The 18,325-nt window shown below is 47.3% G+C and overlaps 1 protein-coding gene and 1 pseudogene across 11 annotated transcripts in view; one reads left to right on the plus strand and one right to left on the minus strand.

Annotated features, from left to right (window-relative positions):
* The window catches only part of ANK2 (ankyrin 2), a 305,473-nt gene that overhangs the window by 176,824 nt on the left and 110,324 nt on the right, over positions 1-18,325 (plus strand). The window lies entirely within an intron of this gene.
* On the minus strand, positions 27-5,191 carry LOC128626320 (U1 small nuclear ribonucleoprotein C-like; annotated as a pseudogene).

An 18,325-nucleotide genomic window follows, 5' to 3' on the forward strand; every position in this document is an offset into this window, starting at 1 on the left:
GCGACAGTGTCCTCTCAGCTTCACATTCAGAAGGTGCCGTTGGGCCGGGCCACAGAACATTGGGGGTCACAGCACAGCTCCCGCCGTTCTGGCTCTTCTGTGTGCACCTGGGGGTGGTCCTCCCCGCTCCACCTTAGATGCCCATGCACTGCGTGGTGCGCACAGGGCGGCAGGCGCTGAGGGGGGCGGTGTTCAGCCAGATCGGGTCTGTGTTCTAGACATACCCCACCCGCCACATGGCTACGGAGCAAGTTCTAAAATTTGGTTTGAGAGAAGAAAAACCTGCCTCCCCATCATTCCTTAAGGAAGTTCGGGGAAAGCAGATGGTTGTCTGTGAGTGGCTCCCGGGAACGCCCCCTCCCGGACGTGACTGAGAACTGTTACACTGTATTTTCTGATGCCACTTTATCGCCCTGGGGACAGCGCAGTTGGGGAGATGACTGTGCATCACCTGCATGTTCATTTGTAACGTGTCTTTCAAATGAAACTGTTTGTTCCCCAAATTCAGGTAAGACCTGTGCCAATATAGATAAAAGCCAAACATAAAGCTTAATAGAATAAATAAGTTAATTTTGAAAAGATTTTTTACCACAGAAAAAATTATTGGGTATTAAAAAACAACTCAATTAAGTAGCCTTGTGTTTGGACTTATTTTCAATATTCTTTTGTAAACTTCCTATTAATTAAAATATCTTTGCATTATTATTTTGTACTCTATGGCAGATCTTAAGTAAGTTTTACTTTTATTTATGAACTTGAAACACGTTGCATGCTTGGTGGTAACCCGTATGCCAGATGATCAGTGAGGGATCCATGCAGTCTTTAAATGGCCATGTTGGTGGACTAGGGGCCTAGCTTCAATCTCATTAGAAGTAGAATTGGTCTTAGAGTAACATGTCCGAGTTCTTCGGGCTAGACTTGGGGTAGCTACTGTTGAGCTACACTAAGGACCAAATGTATATTGTACTGTGTCCTACCATGTCAGAGCTAGAATAAAACTAAGCATTAAGCAAATGGATCACGGTTAAGACAGTTGAAACGAACTAAGCATTTATTTACCAAAAAGAAGACATAGCTTTTTATAGGGATAAATTGATTAGCTGATATAAATTTAAGTCATTTCTTTTCATGTCCATATGTTTAGTTTCTACAGGAGAATCTGAGTGTTAGACTTGAGAAGGATGCTAAAAGGAATAATTAAGTGACAATCCAACTTCTCACAAACTTGTATGACTCAGTTCTAAAAAGTGATTTTGAGTAAAATGTTCTTTCCACAACTGCATACTATTTCCCAACTGTACTTAAAAAAATTGGAAAATAAATAATTTTCAGGGGATTGGTTAAAAAAATTAATTCAGTCCCTGAAAGCAAAGCACATATTTAAATGGCCTTCCTCATTTACACAAAATTATCAGTTATTTTCAAACGAATAGCTGTGCTCTCCACTTCTCGGCACAGACTGACTGCTTTCTAGTCCATCGTGACGTCTACAGCGCTGAGTGGAGTTCTCTCACCTAAAAGGCAGTTGGTAGGACATGTCTTTAGTGACCTAATGCTTCAGACATTCTTCCTATTCCTGTAATTGGTGCCATGAAAATGCCAGTGCTCACATCCCCTGTCAAAGGTGGTGACGTGTTTACTGAGCGTGGCCCATGTCTGGCCCTCGGTCTACCCTGTGACATCCCACCCAGCCGGTCTCAGGCTCCGCATTTCATACACAGGAGGGCGGAGAGCAGCGAATGGGACTTGCTAACCACATGCAGCCAGCACGTGGCAGAGTCGGGACTGCGGCCCAGGCTCCCAAGTTCACTGGCGAGATGGGCAATAAAGACTTCCTGGCCTTGCCCTCCATGGAATGTGGGGCATCGTGACCAAACATTCGGTGCCTCCGTTGCTCTGCCTCTTCCTGCAACTGAAAGAACCCACAGTTACTGGGAGAGTCAGCTAGGTGGAACATTCGGGAAGAAACTAGATACAGTTGAGGTCGTGACTCTATTGTAAATGCACCAAAAAATTTCATGAAACTTCTAAGAAGTCAGCATTTGCTTGTTAAATATAGCAGTTGCCATCAATGACCGACTATGACTTTATCATCATTTTTCTTTACAATTTTATTAGGACTTCAAAATATGTCTGCCTGTTTACATTTATTAAACCGACACAGAAGGGTGATTTTGCATGGGATAAAGTGGAAAGTGAAAAGAGACTTTCAAGTCCTTTTCATTGACTTTCATAGAAAAGGGTTCTGATCAGTTCTTTGTTTTTATGGGGATTATTATTATCTTGGAGAAATCAAGGCTTACTATCCCTAGGACAACTTTGGGGGACTGACCCTAATGTACTTTCCTTCCTCAAGCTTATTAAATTGATGACATTGGGAATACTTACTAAGTCTACTTAATGAACTTATTACTAAGTTGCAAGGGGACATGGAGAGATGAAGGACACTTTTAAATGTTAGTACCGGACCAAGCTTTTTGAAAACGGAAGGACATTTTGTTTGCGAGTCTGGAGAGGAACGTGCTGCGTAAGTTCTGAACTGCGTTACAAGAATGAGTGGGAACTAGACAGAAAGTGCAGTGGTGGCTGCACCTCCACTGCCTGGTGGTGCGTGGGCGTCCGGCTGGGTGGGAGGAGGGTGGGCAGGCCGGTCGTCCCTCCGGCCCTGGAGTGTTCGTGGGGTGGCTCAGTGGCCTGGTTCCTCACCTCCGAGGGCAGCCACACTTAGCCAAGGTCACGCACACCCAGATTTCTGGGCATCAGACCAAATACAGTGTGATTAAAAATGCCAATCACAGCAGAGTAATGTGGTCCTGGGTGACGCATTGCATTCTAGAACTGGTCAAACGTGGAAAATTCCAGCAACATTTTAGGGCATCAGGTTGTCTGTATGAAACTTTGATAACCCCTTGTCCACAAGTGAGGACTTCTGGCAACCAGGAGAACGTGGGGCAGAATGGAGACATCTTGAACTTTGTCCCAATGCCCGCTCTTGTGAGCTGGTGGCTGCTGGTTAATGGAGATTCTGTTTTGTTGATTTGCTTCCCATTTGAGTCTAAATAAGTGGTTCAGGCATTTCTGTTTACCTGTGGAGGCTACCATAGAATCGTGATTTTAAAAAAAACCTGTTTTGTTCATCTTCCACTCCTTGTAGCTCCTTTGCTTCTCTCAGTGTGTCTCGCTGAATGACATGCATCACCGGTGCAATAAGTCTGAGTTTGTATCAGGATTGGACGAGAAAGAACCTCTTTCAGCCACCAAGTGGGTGACTGGCTAGTACTAAGTTAGAGTCACAGTGGTCACTCTGACTAGATTGTGGCAAAAACAGGTCCAGGTATATGGCCTGAGATAAGTTTGTAAGAAGACAGTTAAAAGACAGTGCAGTCTTATTTCAAAAAGCTACTGTGAGTGAGTTATTTGTTTTTGAATCTAAAATCTTTAAACACATCCCAGTGTAACTTTTCCCCTTTTTTATTATATTAATCTGAGTGCCTATACATATTTTAATGTTTAAAATATCAAAATTAATTCACTAGTGGCCACTATTATCAAATTTTAATTTTATTAGTCACCTTAGTCATCACTTAAGTAAAATAATGACATTTACAGCACATTTTGACATCATAAAGAAAACTGAAACTACTGTGTTAGAAGTATTATAGGAATCAGTGAAAGCATAAGGAAGTTAAGAATTCTGCTCACACCACATTTAATGATTGTTTAGTGTTTATATTTTTCCATTACGTCACCCTTTTTCATTTGTATTTCTCAGAATAATTTCTTCCTGACAAAGAATACTTACTTTTTTCAGTGAGGGACTATAGATTAAAATAAAGAATCGCACAGTGAAGGCATGCCCTAAATTTTGCATTTGCACCTAAATTGGATTGTCAGCTCTTTCAGTGTGAACCTCTGCCCAACTTTCACTTGTGGTTTTAAGTGTATACTGTGGATTCTCATCTGGGCCCAACCCGTTCATAGCATCAGAATCCTGGGGTGCACAGCAGAAACAGAGACTGTTATATATTTATCTTTATTTTATCTTATTTGAAAATTTTTAAATTATAATTGACATACAACCTTATATTGGTTTCAGGTGTGCTACATAGTGGTCCTGCATTCATACGTCTTACGATGTGATCACCACGCTCAGTCTAGTACTCGCCCATCACTATGCACAGCCATTATGATACTACCGACTCTGTTTTCCGTGCTGAACCTTCCATTCCATGACTTATTTTGTAACTGAAGTTTGTATTTCTTAACCCTGGGCCTTTCAGCCCATCACCCACCCTCCCATCAGTTTGTTCTCTGTGTCTTTGAGTTTGTTTCTAATTTGTTTATTTGTTCTTTAGATTTCACATATAAGTGAGATTATACAGTATTTGTCTCTGTCTGTGTGACTTATTTCCCTGAGCATAATACCTTGTAGGTCCATCCATATTGTCACAAATGGTAATATTTCATTCTTTTTTCTTGTGGCTGAGAGATATTCCATTGTATGAATGCTCTGCATCTTTTTATCCACTTGTCTGCCGTCAGATCCCGAGTTGCTTCCAGACCTTGGCTGTTGTAACCAATGCTGCAATGAACATAGGGGTGCATGTGTCTTTTTTTTAACTAACAGAGTTTACAATTTTATTTTCACATTTGACAATACAAATGAAAATTTTTTTTTTGGTCCCACTACTCCCAGAGTCACAGCACTCCGATCCCCTGGGGAAGAAGAATAAGTAACAGAAAACAGATAGAACAGAAAACAGATAGAAGGAGACTCCCCTCTCACCTTGTCTGTCTGGTTGAGTCATCCCTGGCCAGGGGACACCACTGTGGGTTGGGTGGGAGGTCTCGGCCTTGGGGGTCCAGGCACGACTGGCATGTGCCCCCGCATAGGTAGCCTCATTCCAGGAGAAGTTCCCCCAGGCATCGTCCCAGGGCCAGGAGGACCCTGCAAACGGGTGGTGGAGTCACTGCCCTGCAGGAGGAGGAGCTGAGAACAGAGTAGGAGGTATCTCTCCTTGCTCAAATGCTGAGGTGGTTTTGTCCATCAGGCTCCAGGCCTGTTCTTCCGTCCACTTCTGACAGTGGTCTTTCAGGTTCTCTGTTTCCTGCCACCGCAGTGTGTCTGTCTCGCAGGTGGAGAGTTGTGGGTGAGGCATGTAGCACAGGGGCCACAATAAAACTTGGGCATGTTGGTCTGCAGGCCATTGGCCACTCAGTTCCGCTCCACTCAGGATGCACATATCTTTTGGAGGTACTGTTTTTACTTTTTTTGGTTAATTTCCAGATGTGAAATTGCTGGATCATAAGGTAGTTCTATTTTTAATATTCTGAGGAAGTGCCGTACTGTTTCCACAGCGGCTGCGCCAGTCTGCATTCCCACCAACAGTGCACAAGGGGCCCCTTTCTCCACATCCTCACCAGCACTTGTTTGTGGATTTATTGATGACGGCCATTCTGACAGGAATAAGGTGGCATCTCATTGTGGTTTTAACATGTGTCTCTCTGATGGCCAGTGACATTGAGCATCCTTGGATGAAGATGGAGAAGTGTCTGTTCAGGCCCTTTGCCCATTTTTTAATTGGATTGTTTTAATTGCTTACCTTTTAATACTTAATTGTATGAATTCCTTATATATTTTGGATGTAACCCCTTATTGCTGGCACTGTCGGCCAATATTGTCTTCTATTCAGTAAGTTGCCTTTTTGTTTTGTCCATGGTTTCCTCTGGTGTGCAGAAGCGTTTTCATTTGCTGTGGTCCCATTTGTTTACTTGTGCTTTTGTTTCCTTTGCCTGAGGAGACATATCCCCAAAAGACCAATGTCAAAGAGTTCGCTGCCTATGTTTCCTTCTAGTTTTATGGTTCCAGGTCTTACATGCAAGTCTTTAATCCATTTGAGTTTATTTTTGCATTTGGTGTAAGCAGAGTCTGGTTCCATCTCACCTGTCCGTCTTACCCGTCTTACCTGTCCTGCACCGTTTATTAAAGAGACTCTTCATTGTGTTCTTGCCTCCTTTGTCAGAGATAAAGCATGGGTTCATTGAACTCGGCAACTTTTTGAAAGAGTCTAATTTCTGTATAATTAGTTCTGAGCACGGAGAGGAAGAAAGGAGAGGTAAAGACAGGAGCTGCCAGGCCGGGCGGCCAGTGTGCGGTGCTCCCCGCCCGCCACGGTGTTGGCGGGAACCGGCCTGTGCGCATGCGCACTCCGAACCGTGGAGCAGCGCGAGTGAAGGAAAGTCACTAGATCGTGACTCCGAATCTGCTCTTAGAACAGACGGTGTAAGTAAACGTCCTAGGGATTTACTTGGTCACCATTGGAGACCTGAAGCCTTTAGGGATGTCGGCACTGCTGGAACTCCCAGCAGGAGCCGCCCGCTTCTGCGTCCCGCCCCCAGATTTCCTGTGTCTTTTCTGTGTCACACAATGGGGCGTGCACGCAGGTGAAGCGGGTGAGGAGGGAGGGGCGAGCAGCTCGCACCGGAAGTATCCCCACAGTTCTTCAGACGTCGCCTGGGCGGTGGACTCGCCGCTTCCGTCAGAGCCAGGGCTTCAGTGTGCCGCGTGCCTCGCCGCGTGCCGCGTGCCTCGCCGCGTGCCGCGTGCCTCGCCGCGTGCCGCGTGCCTCGCCGCGTGCCGCGTGCCTCGCCGCGTGCCGCGTGCCTCGCCGCGTGCCGCGTGCCTCGCCGCGTGCCGCGTGCCTCGCCGCGTGCCGCGTGCCTCGCCGCGTGCCGCGTGCCTCGCCGCGTGCCGCGTGCCTCGCCCGCGTGCCGCGTGCCTCGCCGCGTGCCGCGTGCCTCGCCGCGTGCCGCGTGCCTCGCCGCGTGCCGCGTGCCTCGCCAGTTGGCCCTCCCTTCCGGGCTCCCCGGGGCCGTCCGCCTTGGAACCACGCCCCGCCAGGTCGCACGGAATTCTGGGTTGTCCTCGCAGCAACCGCAGCCCGTTGCCTGTCTGTGCCCTGGTCCCCTCACTTTCTGAGTCATCTTTTCCCTTTCAGAGCGTGACGGTTGTACAGGGAGCCCTTTCCAGAGATGTCCGGTCACGGGACATCAGTGCTGCGTAGCTTCCGTCACGGCCCCGGGGAGGGCTGGGCGCCTGGTGTTGGGGAGGAGGGGTAGTGGGGGCGCAACCCTCGGGACGGACCCAGGGAGGGACGTGGCGGCCAGAGTTCCGTGCTTTCCCCCACACGGTGGGTTTAGTGGTACTTTAGTCAGAACACTTTTGTTAGACTGTGTTGTGACACCTGCCATATCAGTGTGCATTTAAAAGAAAACTAATCCACACTGGTGAATTTTTGTGTAGCCATTTTAATATTGAAGATGGAAGGAAATAAGGCAGATTTTGGCACATTATGCTTTATTATTTCAAGAAAGGTAAAAATAACTGAAATACAAAAAAATGATTTGTGCAGTGTATGGAGAAGGTGCTGTGATTGAACGTGTCCAGTGTGGTTTGTGAAGTTTTGTGCTGCTAGTTTCTCACTGGACGATGCTCCATGGTGGGTAGACCAGTTGAAGGTGATAGTGATCAAATCGAGACATTAATTGAGAATAATCAATGTTCCACTGTGTGGGAGATAGCTGACATGCTCAAAATATGCAAGTCAAGCATTGAAAATCATTTGCACCAGGTTGGTTATGTTAGTCGCTCTGATGTTCAGGTTCCACATAAATTAAGGAAAAAAAACTTTCTTGAGCACATGCGATTCTCTGCTTAAATATAATGAAAATGTTATGTTTTTAAAAACAAATTGTGACAGAAGATGAAAAGTGAATACTTAACCATAGCATGGAACAGAAGAGATTGTGGGGCAAGTGAATGAACCACCATCAATGACACCAAAGGCCAGTCTTCATCCAGAGAAGGGGATGTTGTGTATCTAGTGGGACTGGGAGGGAGTCCTCTATATTGAGCTACTTCCATAAAACCAGACGGTTGATTGCAATGAGTACTGCTCCCAATGAGACCAGCTAAAAGTAGTGCTCCATGAAAAATGTCTGGAATTTGTCAACAGAAAATGTAGAATCTTCCATCAGGATAACACAAGATCACAGGTTCCTTTGGAGACCAGGCAAAAACTGTCACAACCTGGCTGGGAAGTTCTGATTCATCCACCATAATCACCAGACACTGCACCTTCTTATATCCATTTATTTTGGTCTTTACAAAATTCTCTTAATGGAGAATAATTTCACTTCCCTGGAAGACTGCAAAAGGTACCTGGAATCTTTACCTCTGTGCACTTGGAACTTCCCTCTAGGCAAGTAAAGGCTGCTGTCTCTCCCCTTAACCGTGACTCTCACACTCAGAGCTGATTAGCCTGAACGGTCAGCTGCCCGGAACTCAGTAAGTTCCTCTGGTCTCTTCCTGAAAACGGAAGGTCACTGAGACATTGTTGATCACCAACACAAAACGTGGGCAGCATGTGAAGGTCTTGAAGGCCATTTCTTCTCTGCTGGACCAGGGGCCGAGGGTCTCTGTGATTCCGTTCACATATGGAGAGGTTGACCTTTCCTTCCTCATCCTGATGTGGGGCAGTAATCAGCTTCCAGAACGAAGTGAAGGAGACGCCATGTTGGAGATGGTTTGAACATGTGAGCCCCAAAACAGCTAAAATTGAATGCTAGCAAAATAGAAAGAACACAGTTCAGTAAAACTGACATTTTAAAATGTCATTGGTTAGTGGAAGCCGGACTCACTCATCGATGACTCTTTTTTAGGAAGAATTTCAGATAAAATTAAATTGTCATGATGTACTTGTTAGTCCATGACCTGTGTTTCTGGTAAAATTTCACAGTCTGATGAGAACATTACCCTGTAGTCTGATTAGCTGTCATAGTGCAAAGTCAGAAACAGAAGTTACAACTATAGGGATTCAGGAATTGGCCCTTCTGACTTCAAACATTAGAAATCATTTAAAAAGGCAGGACTTTGAACTTCAGGGTGTCCCTTCCTCATGACATGTCTGTGTACCTGGGTCCCACTGTGGCAGAAGCAGCAGTCCCCTGAGTGCCGAGTGGGTGGCTGATCATGAATGAGGCTGCAGGGTGTTCTGTCACAAGTTGGGAGGCCTTTGTATGGCTGAGTTTGCTGCGTTAGTGGCCATTGTTGACAAAAGGTTGGCATTCGCACTGAAGGTAAGACATGTTCCAAGTAAAGATACGAATAGAGAAATAAAGAAAAGCGCCAGAGAGGAGGAGGAGGAGGAGGAAGTGAGCTCATCGACAAGAGGCCACATCAGCCTGGGGGCTGGCCATGTGGAGTGAGGGCTGTGAAAGGAAAGGGGGGTGGGACGGCAGATCCAGGGAGGGTGAGTGTGACACAGGCTGGTGATCACTGGGACATCACTCTGTCCACAGCAGCCCTCAGCCCTGTGGGCCAGGACATCTTGTAAACAGAGGAAGGGAGTCAGTCTTCTAGGGGAGGGTTAATTGCTTATGAACTACCAGAAGTCCAGAAGAAAGTACCAGAGAGAAAGGCAAAGGGGAGACTGTGTAGAGGGGTTGGCGTGCATAGGACTGCACCCCAGCAAAGATCCTGCCTTTTATCAAGAAAGTTGTGGGCAAGTATACTGGATGGTCTGCGCTGGGAACCCATCGCCGGACTGCCAGCCTCTGGGCAGGGGCCAGTGGCTGGGCTGGAGCTGGTTCCAGAGCAGGTACATCTGGGAGAACCTGGCTCCAGGGAGAGAGTCTGTGCTGAGGAAGGAAGCCCTTAGTGTGTTTAAATACTGGCTCTGAAGAACTAGTGGAAGGGGCAGTGTTTTCATTGAACAAACCTTTAATAACTGCTCTTAAAAGAACAAACTCAAATTTTAGAGACAGATCTGTATTTTCTGGTCATATTTACATTTATTCTTCTCTTTCTGCAGAGGAGATAAATCATATGCTGACCTCATAGCATGATTTATAAACTTAGGCCTCTAAAGATTCAACACACAAACATTAGCGTAAGCATCTATTTACTGGAGCTCATTACAAATGGGTGAAGGTCAAGGTGGAAGCTGTGGGTTCTTCCTTAACCGCATGCAGCCAGTGACATTGTAGCTCTGGGACAAGACCACACTGACGCAATTTTAGAAGGATTGAATTAGCACTATTGATTTTATGATATTTTTATTTTTACATTCTCAGGGGTTTTGATGGCCTATGAAATTATTCTGTCTTCAAAAAAAGAAGTAGGACATAATTAAAAACTTGAAAAATTCTCCCATTTTCTAGGGAGAACAGATGATATAAAATCAGGACATTATTCTAGTATAAATAATATGTGAATGATTTTAAACAATTATGTATACTTTAAGGTACAAAGAAGAAATCTGCTCTAGAGAGATTCTGAAATTTTGTGTTGACCAAAAAGTTAGTTTGGTTTGCCTTAAGATGGCTCTAGTACTGCTTAGCTGTCTTTAACTTCATTTGAAACATTTTTGTTATATTGTACTGTGACAGATGTCATATTAGCCTGCCTTTGAAAAATTACCAAAATTGGTGAATTTTTGTGTAGAGATTTTAATATTGAAGATGGGTGAAAATATGCAATATTTTTGGCATATTGTTTTATTCTTTCAAAAAAGGTTAAAACACAACTGAAATGCCAAAGATTTGTGTAGTGTGTGGAGAAGGTGTTATAATTGATCCAACATGTCAGAAGTAGTTTGTGAAGGTTCGGGCTGGAGATTTCTTGCTGGAAAATGCTGCACGGTCGGGTAGACCAGTTGAAGTTGATAGTGATCAAATCTAAACATTAATTGAGAACAATCAATGTTCTACCATGTGGGAGATAGCTGACATGCTCAAAATATCCAAATCAAGCATTGAAAATCATTTGCAGAAGCTTGGTTATATTAATCATTTTGATGTTTGAGCTCCAAATAACTTAAGCAAAACAAATGGTCTTGAGCATGTTTCTGCATGTGATTCTCTATGTAAATGTAATGAAAACTTCTGTTTTTAAAACAAATTGTGATAGTAGGTGAAAGTGGATACTTTATAATAACATGGATGGAAGAGATCTTGGGGCAAGTGAAATGAACCACCACCAGCCACACAAAGTCCGGTCTTCATCCAGAGAAGGTGATGGTGTGTATATGGTGAGATTGGGAGCAAGTTGTCTATTATGAGCTCCTTCCAGAAAACCAAACAATTGATTGCAACGAGTACTCCCAATGAGACCAGCTAAAAACAGTGCTCCATGGAAAGTGTCTGGAATTTGTCAACAGAAAACGCAGAATCTCCTGTCAGGATAACACAAGACCACAAGTTCCTTTGGTGACCAGGCAGAAACTGTCACAACCTGGCTGGGAAGTTCTGATTCATCCACCACGTTCACCAGACACTGCACCTTACGATTTCCATGTATTTCGGTCTTTGCAAAATTCTCTTAATGGAGAAAAATTTCACTTTTCTGCAAGACTGGAAAAGGCACCTGGGCCAGTTCTTTGCTCAAAAAGATGAAAACTTTTGGGAAGATGGATTACGAAGTTGCCCAAAAGATGGTGGGAGGTAGTGGAACAGAACAGTGAATACATTTATTGTTCAATAAAGTTATTGGTGAAAATGAAAAATGTGTCTTTTATTTTTACTTAAAAACCAAACAAACTTTTTGGCCAACCCAATATAACCCAATTATCAGTTGGACAATGAAATTCAGAATTATTTTGCCAATCTAAGTTTTCACAGGTTTTGAAAGAGATTGAATTTAGTTTATTGTTTGATCATTGTTAATTTTTGATCAAATGCACACTCAACATGTGATTTTAAACAAACGAACAACGATATTTTCCAATCACACAGATGTAAGTGCGGCAAAGCCCCATGCACTGAACTCAGTGTCTTAACACACCTTTCAGGAAATTAGTTACCTCACGGTGAATCAGGTTTAATGGCAATTTTGATAAATGTTTGTATCTGCTCCAGTTTGAATGATTATTAGATATTTAGTTTGAACATGAATACCTTCTTTTTTATAAAAAGATTTTCATTTATTTATTTTTAGAGAGAGGTGAAGGGAGGGAGAAAAAGAGGGAGAGAAACATCCATGTGTGGTCGCTTCTTGGGCGCCCCTATCGGGAACCTGGCCCACAACCCGGGCATGTGCTCCTACTGGGAACAGAACCAGCAATTCTTTGGTTTGCAGGCTGGTGCTCAGTCCACTGAGCCACACCAGCCACGGCTGAACTTGAATATGTTCTTGATTGATCAATGCCTGGCCACAGCCTGGATTTTATTTTAAATGTCTGCCTCCTGCTTCATTTCAGACGTGTGTGTGTACATTAGTTTTATTGGGAAATTATTATTTTAAGATACTTTGAGACCAATAGATTAAAATATTTGTGCTACTATATGATTACCTGCAACTGGGCTCTGTTTTACAAGTGGAGAAGTTCTTTTGTGATGACAAATGTATCTGAACACTAAACCCTGGCCCTGGCCGGGGGGCTCAGTGGGTTGGGCACTGTTCTGCAGACCGAAGGGTCATGGGTTTGAATCCAGTCAGGGCACAGGCCTAGACTGTGGGTTTGGTCCTCAGTTGGGGTAAGTTTGGGAGGCAACCGATTGCTGTTTCTCTCTCACATCCATGTTTCTCTGAATCTCTCTCCCTCTCTGCTCCCCTGTCTAAAATCAATAAACATGTCCTTGGGATTCAACCCTCATATTGTGTATCATAACCCAAAAAGTTGATGAAATGTTTCTATTTCTCTGGAACCGCTAGGGTGATGCCTGTGAACCACGAGAGGAAAACATTTTAAACATTTTCTGACGACTCGGTGGAGTGAGGATTGAGAAATGTGGGCGGGCTCAGTGAATTTCTAGTTACTTGTCTCAGTTGCGGGTAGTGCGTTCAAGCTTAGTGGGGGGTTTCCTGCGGCTTAATAATAAGTCTACCTCTTCTTTGGAGAGGGGGACTGTACCTTCTCATCAGTCTTTCCGAATGCTGAACACTGTGTCTGACTGCCACGCGTGTGAGAGACTCAGATCGGCACAGGAGTGGCGGCGGGCGCCGTGCCGGGCAGAGCAGGGCGCATCCGTCTGCCCAGACTCCTGGAGGCTCCCCGGAGAAGGTGGCTGCCTCGGACACGAGACCTCTCCGTAGCTGACCTACAGGTGTGCTCATTCAGAGTCCTTTCAGGTGGCCTCTGTCAGCAACTTACCAGAATGTTAGTGAACTGAAAAGTGACCTTTTCAGTTCAGAAAGGACCCACTACAGTCAGGTTGCCGTGGGGCCCCTTTCTGCTGGCGCATTTTCGTCATCGGCCTGGTCGGCGCAGGGAGCGGTGAGCAGCCCGGCTGCAGCGCCTGCCCCTTTCTGAATGTTATGCGCACACACAGCCCCCTTCAGAAGCCCTGGGAGCGTACAGCAGCTCATTGTTTTCTTCGTGCTGTGTTTCCGCGTCCAGTGAATGTGACAGAGCCCAGTGTCGCCGGCCCCTGGGCTGCTCTGCACACCCTCAGTCTCTGCGATGTCCCTCGTCTGTTCACAGAGGGTTCCCTTTGTGGGGCAGGGGGTAAGGTGGCCTTCAGAAAGCTGCCCATGCCATCAGCACGGTTGTCACGCAGCATCCTCTGTTAGACATGAAGCCGTGGGCAGCTGTCGCAGGGAAGGGGAGCTGGAGGAACGTCAGCCTGGAGGGGCAGCTGATGTCTGTGGGCACGTGAGGGGCCTGGCGGGGCACTGTGATTGACCTGTGCACAACGTCCACAGGGACACTCACCTCTGCTGACCTCTGCTGACCTCTGCTGACCTCAATCCGAAAAGTTACGCTGCACGTTAACACCCAGAATCCAGTGTCGATCTATGAATTATGCAACAGCTCTCTGATAGATCAATTATATAACAGATCCAACTGGTGAAAATCAATACTTGTTTAACTCCCAGCCAAAAAATTCCAGTGAATGTACCAAACCGGGAAGAGCATGTTGCCCGAACGCCCGGTTTTGTCTCCACAGGTCAGTGATTCCCAGAGTCAGGAGAACATGTCCTTGGTTTAACTGGTTGGTGTGGAAAACTTTGCACACAACAGGAGTAGTGAAATATTAGTTTCATCAGATAAATACACTGCTCCAAAATCATCAGTCTTAAATTATGGCTGTCATGAGGGGCGGTCGTTGTAACCTAAGCAGATTTCCGAATTCAGCCATAGGAACACACACCCTGCACATTGATGACGACCTGCAAGGGACACGCAGAGGTCAGCCCCTGTCGCGTTCCCACCGCTGATTTGCACCCGGCAGGTGCACCAGCGCCCTCTCCTGTACTCCTTTCATCTGTGGTGGGGCTTCTCGTACAACCCGGCCACTCAGAGGAGAGAAGAAATGAATCCCCTGATTCTGAGCAAAACTTTCTTCCTAATCTGCCATTGACTGACTTCTGGCAAAATATTTCTTCAGTATTGTTACTATGATGCTACTTGTCTTTAAGAACGAATTAAGTGAAGCGGTTGAGGGAGCAGAAAGCCCCGACTGGCTTGTGCAGTTGGTTTGCAAACACTCGTCCGCACAGTCCCGCCAGGACCAGGCCGTCCGCTCCCGTTCATCCGTCTGCAGGTGACAGCAGGTGTCTGGCTGTGAGGTGCAGCAACGGGTTTTGGGGCGTGGGCTCATGTCCAGCAGAATTGTCATTAGTCCCAGTGGTCCCTCCTCTCCCCTCCCGAGATCCCAGAGCGCCACCGAGAACATGGCAGCTTGCAGGACCGGGGCCTAGATCAGGACCTCTGGACCTCTTACCTGCCCCCTCAAGACCGTGATGACCAACTAAATAGATGGTCAGCTTCAACTGTTGTACCACCTCATGTTAGACGTATGTTTGAATGGTAATAAGTTTTTTAAATGTATTTTAAAACTTTTTATTTTTAGAGAGAGAGGAAGGGAGGGAAAAAAGAGGGAGAGAAACATGAACTTGTGGTTTTCTCTCGTGTGCTCCTTACTGGGGGCCTGGCCCATAGTCCAGGCATGTGCCGTGACTGGGAATTGAACCTGCGACCCTTTGGTTCTCAGGCTGGCACTCAGTCCACTGAGCCGCACCAGCCAGGGCTGAATAATAACAAGTCTGTTTCACAGAAGCAACGAACCTCAGAGCCGGAAGGGACCTAGCAGTCACGCAGTCCCAGCCCCTGATTTTACCAAGAAAGTTACACCCCAGGTTGGATTGGGGTCACACGAACCCACAGGGGAGTCGGCAGCCCGGTCAGGAACTGCAAGTTCAGACCTTTTGACTTCACTACAGGTTAAGTTATGGGAGTGAGGCACTTCTTTGAGGGTTTAGTTTTCTGGGGACCCTGTAGTCATTGCTGCTCCTTTACACAGAGAAACTGGAAATCACTATGGCCGATTTCCCAACCTGCTGTCCCAGAGACCTCAGCACCTACTTCTCTGGAAGGTACAGCTGAGGAGCCGGCCTTTGGTTTCGGCACTTCCTGGCTCTTGACATTGATCGGATCTGAAAGGCAGCTGTGCCCTGAGATAACAGCAGTCGAGGTGCAGGGGCGATTTAGAAAGATACTGCAAATCTGTCTCATCATGTTCTAAATCATGCACCAAGTTCAAGGTCCTGCTCTGAGTGTGGCCGCACATGCAGATGATTCCTTTCTGAGTGATTTGCCCTAATGATTTTGAAGCATTTCTGAGAACAGAGAGACATTGTCCCCCCCGCAGAGGCGGCACTGCCAGAGGCCCACAGAGATCCCCGCGGCCACAGGCACCTTGTGAGGCAGGGGGTGGCCCAGTCCTCACTCACCTGGCCTTCCGGTCATGCAACGGCAGGTCACAGGTGGTCACAGCACCCAGGTGGCCATGACAAGCCTACTGGTGGTGGCCACTCTTGGTCAACCACGAGGAGACAGAACCGGGGAAGTTTGCACCCGTGTCCCCAGGGCTTGATTTGGCAGCAGGCATCGGACTGTGAAACTGTCCCTCGGTGGCAGTGTCGCAGCTGTGCTGTCGTCTGGGTTAATGACTGCAGTCTGCCCGTCAGAGGGTAGAACTTTCCGGCAGTCACGGGGCACCAGTGTGCGCCCATGTTTCCAGCGCCCATCCTTGTTCGACTAAACCTGGCCTTGCTCAGAGCACCTGGTGACGCAGCGTCCAGGTCCCACTCCACGAGCAGCGAGTTCCTCTGCTCTGGGAGACCGGGACCCGCTGACCAGGAGGCCGAGGGGGAAGAAGGCTGGATGCAGCCGCTTGGAATGAGGTTTTCTTCCCAGGGTCGCCACCCTGTCTTTTTTCGGGGTCATACTCTGTTTCATTTCCAAACCCTTTTTTTTTATTTTAAACAAAGCACTACAAATCCTTTTCTGGGAAAATTGACCCCAAATGTGGCTAATATTTTTGAAAGGCCAAAAGGGACGTGCACTGCCAGTCTGGAAGTAAGATGGAGGCCGCCACACGCAGAGCTCTCAGACTTCTGGCTCCGCTGCTGTCCGTGTGTGGAAGGGCAGCCCAGGCCCCTGTGGTCCGGTCAGACAGTGATGTTGCCGGCTGTGCTCCTGTTCGTTCACTGAACGAACATCGGACGCTGTGGCCTGTGCTTCGCACCTGAGAAAGTCAGTGTGGGAGACAGACCCTCATGCACCAGGAGCGGGGGCTGGTCACCGTCCTCCCTCACCTCCAAAGGGGCACGGACTTGGGGACCAGCCTTGGCAGAGCTGGGGCATTTGTGGGAAAGAGGGTTTTAAGGTGAACTTGAAAGGGACAGTGAACGTGGACAGGTCGGGGGACAGGGTGCCTGCTCGCCTTGGGGGGGCGGTGACGGTGTCCAGAGGCAACTGCAGCTGTGATGGTGGCCACTGTCTGCCCCCAGCACACGGGACACCTTTTCTCCCCTGGCGGGTGCAGTGTTCCTTCCGAGTGCGTCGCTGCCCAGTTGCCGATCTCCGCTCTAGAGTAGAGAGAGGAGGCGAGAGGGAACTTTGGTGTTTGCTTTTGGCTTTTAGGAAGTATGACGCTGCACTAAAGACCACTGAATATTGAATTTTTGTGTTTTAACAATAGTTCACAGATTCCAAAGGTGGCGGGGGGAGCGCACCTCCTTCAACAGCTGGCGAAGTCTTGCTGTGTATCCTGCGTGACACGGTTGACGCCCATTCACGGGCAAGCACTCGCAGGCTTTGTGAGGCAGAACGCCGAGAGGGTGGGAAGTTACACACATTCTTTTGCAACAGTTTGCAAGCGGCCAGTGCACGTTGTAGCCTCGTAACTCCTACCAGCCCAGGCACCTCGAGGTGAGACCTCCCCGTGCTGTGGGGAGTGGCTACTCAGTGTGTATGCGGGCAGTTCGGGCTGCAGGAGAGACTCGCCCTTCAGGTCCGATCTTGGCCCTGACCCCGAAGCTTGGTCTTCGCCTTTACTTTCACCCGAAGCTTTGACATTCAAAATGTTTAGGTTGCGTTTCTCTTTATCACGACTGGAGAAATCATACACCCGGAATCGTTGTCACAACTTTTTAAAAATGGTGGTAAGAGGCGCCTTCACCGGGATCCGGAAAGGAGCGAGGACGTCCTCGCTGAATTCCTGGTGGTGCCTCTCGGAGGCTGGGTGTGGGCCGGCGCTGGGAGAGGGTGTGTCGCCCTGTGGGTGCGAGGCCCTGGGTGGAGGGAGCCGCCGGGAACAGCAGGGGACCCAGCGCGGTGCTGGGGAGACCAGAGCACCGGGAGGGCAGACTACTTCAGGACTGCGGTTGTAATTTAAGAAGTAATGACAAAACGTTTTTAATTTAAAAAAATGGCAAATTGGAAAGGTGAGTTCTATCAAGAGTAATGTGATCGATTTCTAAGTATCTTTCACGTTTGTTTTCCCCGAATGATTGTTTTCAATTCAGTACCTTTCTTAACCGTTTAATGTATAATGTGTGGATGGACCCCACCGATGAGCATTTTAAAACGCGTTCGGAAGAGAAGATGTGCACCCACAAAGCGTAACAACCGAGGAAGCGTGGGAGTTGCAGTGGAGCGACCACAGACACAGCTCGGCAGGAAGCCCAACGGGGAGGACGTTCGACCCGCCACAGCCCCGACGCAGTCCCCGCGTGGTCACGGCTGTGAGGGCCTCGGCGTGGTCTCCGAGACTGTGCGTGTGGTGTTAAAATCCACCCTGATTCTCGTATGCAAAGCTGGGGAAGCCATTTTCAAATATTAAAAATTAGAAGGAATTAGGCATGAATACACATGTTTCTTGTGTGGCTCTTACATGGCACAGCCGTGACTAATGGAAACTGGACACTTTGTCAGTTCCAGGACATCCATGTGGCAGGAAGTGACCGTGTCACCCCTGCATTTGCAGGGGCTTTAAGAGCCGAAAGGGTGGCGGTGGACGCCCCTGGGCTGCAGCAGAC

This window comes from Artibeus jamaicensis, unplaced genomic scaffold, assembly GCF_021234435.1.
Source record: "Artibeus jamaicensis isolate MK-2021 breed Jamaican fruit bat unplaced genomic scaffold, CSHL_Jam_final scaffold_537, whole genome shotgun sequence".
NCBI classification, from domain to species: Eukaryota; Metazoa; Chordata; class Mammalia; order Chiroptera; family Phyllostomidae; genus Artibeus; species Artibeus jamaicensis.